This window comes from Triticum urartu, chromosome 1A (assembly GCF_056163025.1).
Source record: "Triticum urartu cultivar PI428250 chromosome 1A, HENAU_Tu73, whole genome shotgun sequence".
Lineage (NCBI taxonomy): Eukaryota > Viridiplantae > Streptophyta > Magnoliopsida > Poales > Poaceae > Triticum > Triticum urartu.
The window spans coordinates 555,660,984-555,668,283 of NC_141873.1; the positions used below are offsets into that span (position 1 = coordinate 555,660,984).

General features: G+C 44.4%; 1 pseudogene; it reads left to right on the forward strand.

Annotated features, from left to right (window-relative positions):
• Window positions 1-3,118: 3,118 nt before the first annotated feature.
• Window positions 3,119-4,503, forward strand: LOC147992640 (protein FAR1-RELATED SEQUENCE 5-like; annotated as a pseudogene).
• The last annotated feature ends 2,797 nt before the right edge of the window (window positions 4,504-7,300 follow it).

Below are 7,300 nucleotides of genomic sequence, written 5' to 3' on the forward strand. Positions count from 1 at the left end.
CGTGGTGGTAGACCGTGGAGTGCAAGATCAGGTGTCGGTGCACTTACAGACCGTGGAGTGCAAGAGGTGGTGTGGGACCGTGGACTGAATATACTTGTCCTCCCACTTACAGAACATGCATCCTCCTACATGCAACGAATTTTGTTAGCTGGGATGAGTACACGATGATGAACTTACACCATGACATGCAGCCATCCATAAGCACCGGCCTCGCTCGTGGCTTTCACATTGATGGAGGTGGTGTAGTGTGGCGCTGGGCTGGGACATGTATGAACACATGCTTGTGAACTCCGGCCAGACTCTGAGGAATGAAGAATGAGCACGAACAAGAATGGTTGGGCAGCAGAAACAAGCAAGCTGGAGGTTTAAAACGAGGGAGGGGAGCGTGGTGCAGATAGCCACTGGGACTGACATGTACTCAATGCGCGTCTCGATTCAATGCTTGACAATGCCTTGTGGGCCATCTGCTGGCGAGGTCAGAGATAATAAGCAAGCTATACAACTTGTATACAGTCAATGGAATTCATTATACATGCTCGATGTATTTGAACGGCACAAATCACGTGGAAGCGGGCGGCCGTGATTCCGACCTCGCGTGGCTGCATGTCTACTCATGATTTATCGGACTTTAACTTGATTTCTGAAGCTGTGGACAAGAATACTGACAACATCAACAGGGGCATGGCTGCAGCCTTCCGCAAATTCATCGAGGATGTTCTGCTCAAGGATATGTATCCCCACGGACGCCGGTACACATGGTGCAATGAGCAGATCTAGCAACATTAGGGTAAAGCTTGATAGAGTTTTGTAAAATGAGAACTGGAACTACCATCACCCAAACTCAATTCTGACAGCCATCTCTTTCTCGGTCTCAGACCACTGCCCCTTGTTGCTGAATGTCGATGCGTCGTTCCGGTCTGTCCGTCATTTCAGATTCAATAATTACTGGATGCTGCTACCGGATTTCCTCAATGTAGTGAAGAATGCTTGGGAAAATCCCACTGCCACGCTGGACCCTCTGACGAAATTGACCTCCAAGTTGAGAACCACGGCATAGCAACAACCATTATAATCTGAGGCTCCTGGATCATCATCACTGAGTAATCTTCATGTTAGATAAGGTTAGTGACCACATGGACCTATCTCAGGCCGAGATGAATTCAAAGGCTTTCTTAAGATGGAGAATCTTGGTATTGCAGCTATGGAGAGGTCCATGTTGTGACAACGCTCCCGCTTCTTGTTGCTTAAAGACGGTGCCTCCAATTCGAGATTTCTCACGAGCAGAAGAATCAGATCATCTCGCTGTGCCGGGCCATGTCGTGGGCACGTATGAAAATGAGAAGATTGACATGATCTAGGTACACTTCAATGCTTTGTTGTGCTCAACCTCGAGTCGGTACCATACTTTTAACCTGAGTGCGCTGATTGAATATCCCCACGGTTGACCTGTCATCACTAGATGCCGAAACTAGTTACGCATTGGCAAAATGCATTGATCAAGGGGAGGTCGATCCATGATAATTTCGTGGTCGTGCAAGGGGCGGCCAAGACTCTCCACCAAAGAAAGATTCCCAGCCTTTGACTAGTTCTGGTAATTTTTGTTGCAGCTGCTTCGTTTCAGGGGATTTAGTCTGAGAAGAGTAAACTGAATCTCTAATCTATTGGCTAGTTCGTCTACCAGGATCAGCGTGTTAGGAGTAAACCACGCTTCCGTGTGGTGACCCGCGTGCGTTCCTGTGCGTGCATGCGTTTGTGTTAGGCAACCAAATAATGATATTTGTTGATCCTTTTACCATATATTGTGCCTCACGTATAGCATGTAATCATGCCATTATGGTTAGGATATCTTTTGGTTATATTTCTCAGTTTTGGTAGAACTCATCTAGATGAGACTATATTTCTTGTATATCTCTTGTAATTCATCTATGGCTGATGCTAGGCGTAAGTTGGGCGATGCTATCCGATTCGTAAGTCGCCTTCGCGGCCATCCGATGTAAAGCACCGCGTCCGTCTGATCTGCACGTGCACGCTTCCCCCTCGCAAAGCCCGTCGGCCCGTAGTGGTCGCCGCGTTGCAATGAAACAGGATGCCCCCACACGCAAAAAGATCCCCACCTGTGGCCGTAAATCGCGGGCGCTTCCTCCACCTCCACCTGCCCTGTGATTTTAGCTCGCCAGAGACTACAACGACCCGCGGGCGCCGCCCCTTCTCTCCACCTCCACCCCTCCACCTACTCCACCTCCCGCGATGGCGCACCTCATCGCCAGAGACATGGCCTACTTTGCCATGGCTTGGAACTCCGGCAAGGGTTCCTCTGTTCCCCGGCGGACAACTTCAGCTCTGGCGACCGCCCTAGATCCCAGGAGACAAGGTCCCATGTACAGAGATCCTCCGATTGTTTTTGCTCATGCACCCCCTGCCGGATCCGCTGCAAATCGGGTGAGCTTCCCCCTTGCTCTGTTGTATTGACATTTCCTATGCTAATGGCTTGTTGCTTGCCCTTGTTGCTTTGCTCATTGTACACTGGCATTTAACACAAACTAGTGTATGCAGCTGAGGTAATGTTGCTTTGAAACAAAACTAGATATTGCTTTGATTTCAATTCAGCAAGGAAAAAAGTTATGTAATGGGAAGGTTGCATTGCTTCAGATTCAGAGGATGCGTAACTTAACTGAATGTGTGTTAGCTATGCAACATCACTGAATGTTGCTTGCTTTAAGATTCACAGGATGTAAGCGCACACTAATAATATATTGATTTCTTTAAATTTCAGAGATTCCTTATGCAAAGTTAAAAATTCTACTGTATGAAAAAAATGCTTGCTGAATAGCAAAAAACACTAGTAGATTATAGGGCCTGGGTATGTTATAGTGTTGTTTGCCTCTACAATTTCAGCAATCATAAAACTCTGTAAAAAGATATGTTATTTAAAGCTTGTGCATACTACAATGAAAAAATTGGTGTTGTTCTTCACTACTACTGATGGTGTTGTTCTATTATTGTTGCAATGATGTAGCATACCGAAGATGGGGCGGCAAATGAGGAGAGTTTTCTTCAGCAACCTTTCACAAGTCATGGTGGTGGGGATTCAGATGGTGTCCTAAACACTCACGGCGGAATGCATGATGCAGATGAGGATGAGGATGATGATATTTCATCTCAGCCACTTCTACCCTATGTTGGCATGGAATTTGACTCAATTGAAGATGCCCAAAAGTTCTATAATGACTACGCATTTGGAATGGGCTTTGGCTCACGCATAGCTTCCTCAAAAAACAGCCAGAAGAAAGGTCCACAACAACTTATCAAGATGATCTTCCAATGTGTGCATGCTGGCAAACCAGAGGCTACATGTGAGACAAGCAACAATTCAAAAGGAATTGCAGCAGGGGGAAGCTCATCAAGCAAGCAGGCTGGGGTTGAAATGGATGTGACAGTCAAGCGTCAGAAGAATAGGATTATGAGTTATGATTGCAAAGCTCATATGATTGTTGGCCTCAGGGGCAATAAGTGGGTTGTTACCTACTTTGTTGCACAGCATACACACCCTTTGATGCAGCATGAGGAGATTGTGAGGTTCTACCACTCACACCGCAAAATTCCAGAAGAAGATTACCAACTACTGATGATAATGCATGATGTAAACTTGTCAACTACAAATTGCATGGGAATGCTTGGAATGGTCCATGGCGGAGACCGGAGGAAACTGCCATATGTGAAGAGGGATGTTTCATATGCGCGTTCCAAGCTGTGACAAAATCAGTCATTTCAGGACATGTATATGACGGTTGCTTACTTTAAGAGGCGTCAAGCTGAGAATGCACAATTCTACTACGCAACAGAAGTTGACAAAGAAACAAATGAAGTGACAGCTCTGTTTTGGGTGGATGGAAGGACAAGAGCATTGTACCCAAAGTATAAAGATTGTGTGTTTTTTGACACAACATTTTGCACAAATCGGTACAATCTGCCTTTCGCTCCTATTGTTGGTGTGAAAAACCACTTGCAAACCGTGCTGCTAGGTTGTGCTTGGTGCCAAATGAACAGATAGAAACTTTCAACTGGGTGTTTCAACATTGGATGATTGCAATGAATAATGAGCACCCGTTGCACCTAATGACTGACCAAGACAAGGCAATGGAAACAGCAATAAAAGATGTCTTCCCAAACACAATGCATAGTTGCTGCAAATGGCACGTCCAGTGAAAAGAAAGGGAAAAGTTGGGTAGGATCCTGAGCATGGATGAAATTTTTGAGCAGGTTTTCTATGGGGTTATCAATGATTCGAAGACGATGGATGAGTTCGAGGAGAATTGGCAGCATATGCTGCATTGCTTTGACTTGGTTGACAACAGACATCTAAGCAACATGTGGCGTACGCGAGAGACCTGGGCTCTAGCATACTTCCGGAAGAACTTCTTCCCATTTACAAGCACTATAGGGCGATCTGAGGGTCTCAACTCGTACTTCAAGACATTTGTCAACCCTCAAGACTTTGTCTGAAGATTTGTACAACAATATGAGGTGCTTCAAGAAACAATGTTGGACCATGAGGGCATGGCCAATGGGCCAAGCTGGACGGGTGCCTCAGGCGCCACGTCGTCCTGCCGAATGCCACCTCCGCCAGACGTGATGCTTGCAGAGGGAAGCAGCCTCCTGCAGAAGAGCTCGCCTCCTCCCTGAAAAAAGCCATCAGGCAACTGCTGGGGCGACGCGGTGTGAGTACTATATCATGCTTGGTTGTACTGTTTAGGCTGCATGTGTTGAAAAAGTAGGTGAGAGAAAAATTAATATAATGACATCACTGGGGTAGCCTCCCTTGGATGATTGTGATACACATCGTAGCTTTACTTAAATTTATCTAGGTGGAAGAGGTGAGGCATCAGGATGGTGATGCTACCTCTGTACATGCCCTGAAGGCAATCAAGCTTTCATAGGCCACGCAACAACTACACCACTTTACTCAAGGTATGTGTGTGCTTTGTAGAGAGAAAAAGTTAGAACAGGGAACTTGAAAAGTCAAAATCATTGACCTTTTCATTGCAACATTCAGGTACAACTTTGAGCGCCAAGCAGTTCACTTCTATACCCGAAGCGTGTTTCTCAAGTTTCAAAAAGAGGTCAGGGCATCAACAGGCTTCATCATGAACTAGTCCCCTGCTCTTGACAATGCAAGCATGAGGTTTGAGCTGCACTCAAATTACTTTGAGAACCCCCAAATATTTTCAGTGAATGTTGTGTTGGCAGAGGAGAAATTTGAATGCAGTTGTAAATGTTTTGAGATGAATGGTATTATTTGTGCACACATCATAAGGGTAATGGTGCATCTCAATGTCCAAAAAATTCCACAAAGATACATGCTAGAGAGGTGGTCAGAAGTTGCGACAACGACAATGAGCAGTGGTGGATGTCTCCTAGATTTTGGGCACCCTGCAACCAACACTTTCAAGTACAACTCCTTGTGCAGAAAGTATACATGGTTGGCTTCCCAAGCTTGCAGCAACGATCTTGCCTACAAAATAATGAATGATGCAGCTCAACAACTTGAGCCCCTCATAGCTGTAGCGAGGCAAGGGGCACTCCAAGAACGACAGGAAGCAAATCAGCAGCAACAACAAACCCCCGAGCCAACCACTGTGCCGCAACCTGATTGCGATGCCATGCTTCAGAACCCCGCGCGTGTTCCAAAAAAGGGCGTCCGACTGAAAAATCAAAGAGGAGAAAGACTCTGCTTGAGCAACGAGAAGATGCACATAAGAATAAAGCCTAAGAAAGATGAAAAGAAGCAAACCAAGCCCAGAGGAAAACCTAGACCAAAGAAGAAAGCACCTCCTTGCTTGTACTGCAACGAAGAAGGTCACGGTGTCCAAACATGCCAGTACTTGAAGGCTGCAATGGGGGTCAAAAAATGTCCCTACTGTGAAGAGCAAGGTCATGTTGTGCAAGAATGTCCCTACCTAAAAGCTACAATGAAGACAGATGCTAGCATGGCTAGAGCAACAGAGCTTAGGCTGTGATCAACTTCGACCAAAAAAAGAAAAAGAAAATTCTCTTGCTACTACACATTTGTAATATTGGTTCCATAGATTATTTTCTGGACAAAGAGAATGGTGTAATTTACGTTAGAGGACAAAAAGTAGTTATTTCATCGTGGATTGAGTTGTGCCTGATATAATGTTGTTCTTTTTCTGAAATTACAATTCCCCCTGTTGCTTATGATATTGTTGCTGGCTCGTTGTACTTCCACCATTGTAGCTTATATTTTGAAAGGTTTCCTCGGGTCAACAATGCATGATGTTGTTGCTGGCTACTTAAACATACAAGTACAATGAAGCATCCTGTTTTAAAAACTTTTCCATAAAAAACACACTGGAGAAACTGTAGCAAAACTTTTGGCATGCCCGTTGCCACATAGAAAGGATGTTGCTTTAGATTTCCTTTTGTTTTAGTGAGATTGAAAAATTATGAAGATGAAGAGAAACAACAGCTGGACAAGCGCCCCAACCCCACCCTATTGTTGCGATTATTCAACTTCGCACACGATTACATGTGTGAGTACAATGTATTGACTTTCATTGATGATGTCGAACTTCAATGTAATTACTAAATCCACATAAAAAAGATGTGTGTGTGTCTATATATATATATATATATATATATATATATATATATGATTAATAGAGATACTAGCAGATACACTGTAACAACTTGTGAGAAAAAGATCTCAAGCCAGGTCAAAGTATATCAACAATCTTCTTGAAAAGGCAAGTAAAAAAATAATCCTTGCATAAGCTGACAAACAATCTTGCATAGGCTTCACAAAAACAAATCCTTGCATATAGTCACACACTGAAACATTTCTGTGAACTTCATTCAGAGTTGCATTGTGAAAAAAGTTCAGTCGAGCTGGCTATAAGAACAAGCTCTCAACTACACTCGAGCTGGCTACAAGAACATGCTCCCAACTACACTCGAGCTAGCTACAAAAACGCGCGTCAGCAGTACTAGGCCACCGCCGCCACGACTCCTCATGTTGCAGAAACTCAAAAACCCCCATCTAACACTGAAGAAGCAGCTTCAGCTGCTGCGAGGGGTCCAACTTGTTGCTTGGGTGTCTCAACAGATCTGCTGCAATGCGTTTCCGAAGGTTTGGGATGTAATCCTAGGAAGCAATAAGACAGGAAACAAGTAAAAAATTTAGTCATGAAAAAGATCCCAATCAAGTTGGGAAGAATTACACAAAAAATATGGTTTACTATCTAAAGAAAATACCTCGCCAAATGACAGCATAACAAGGCCA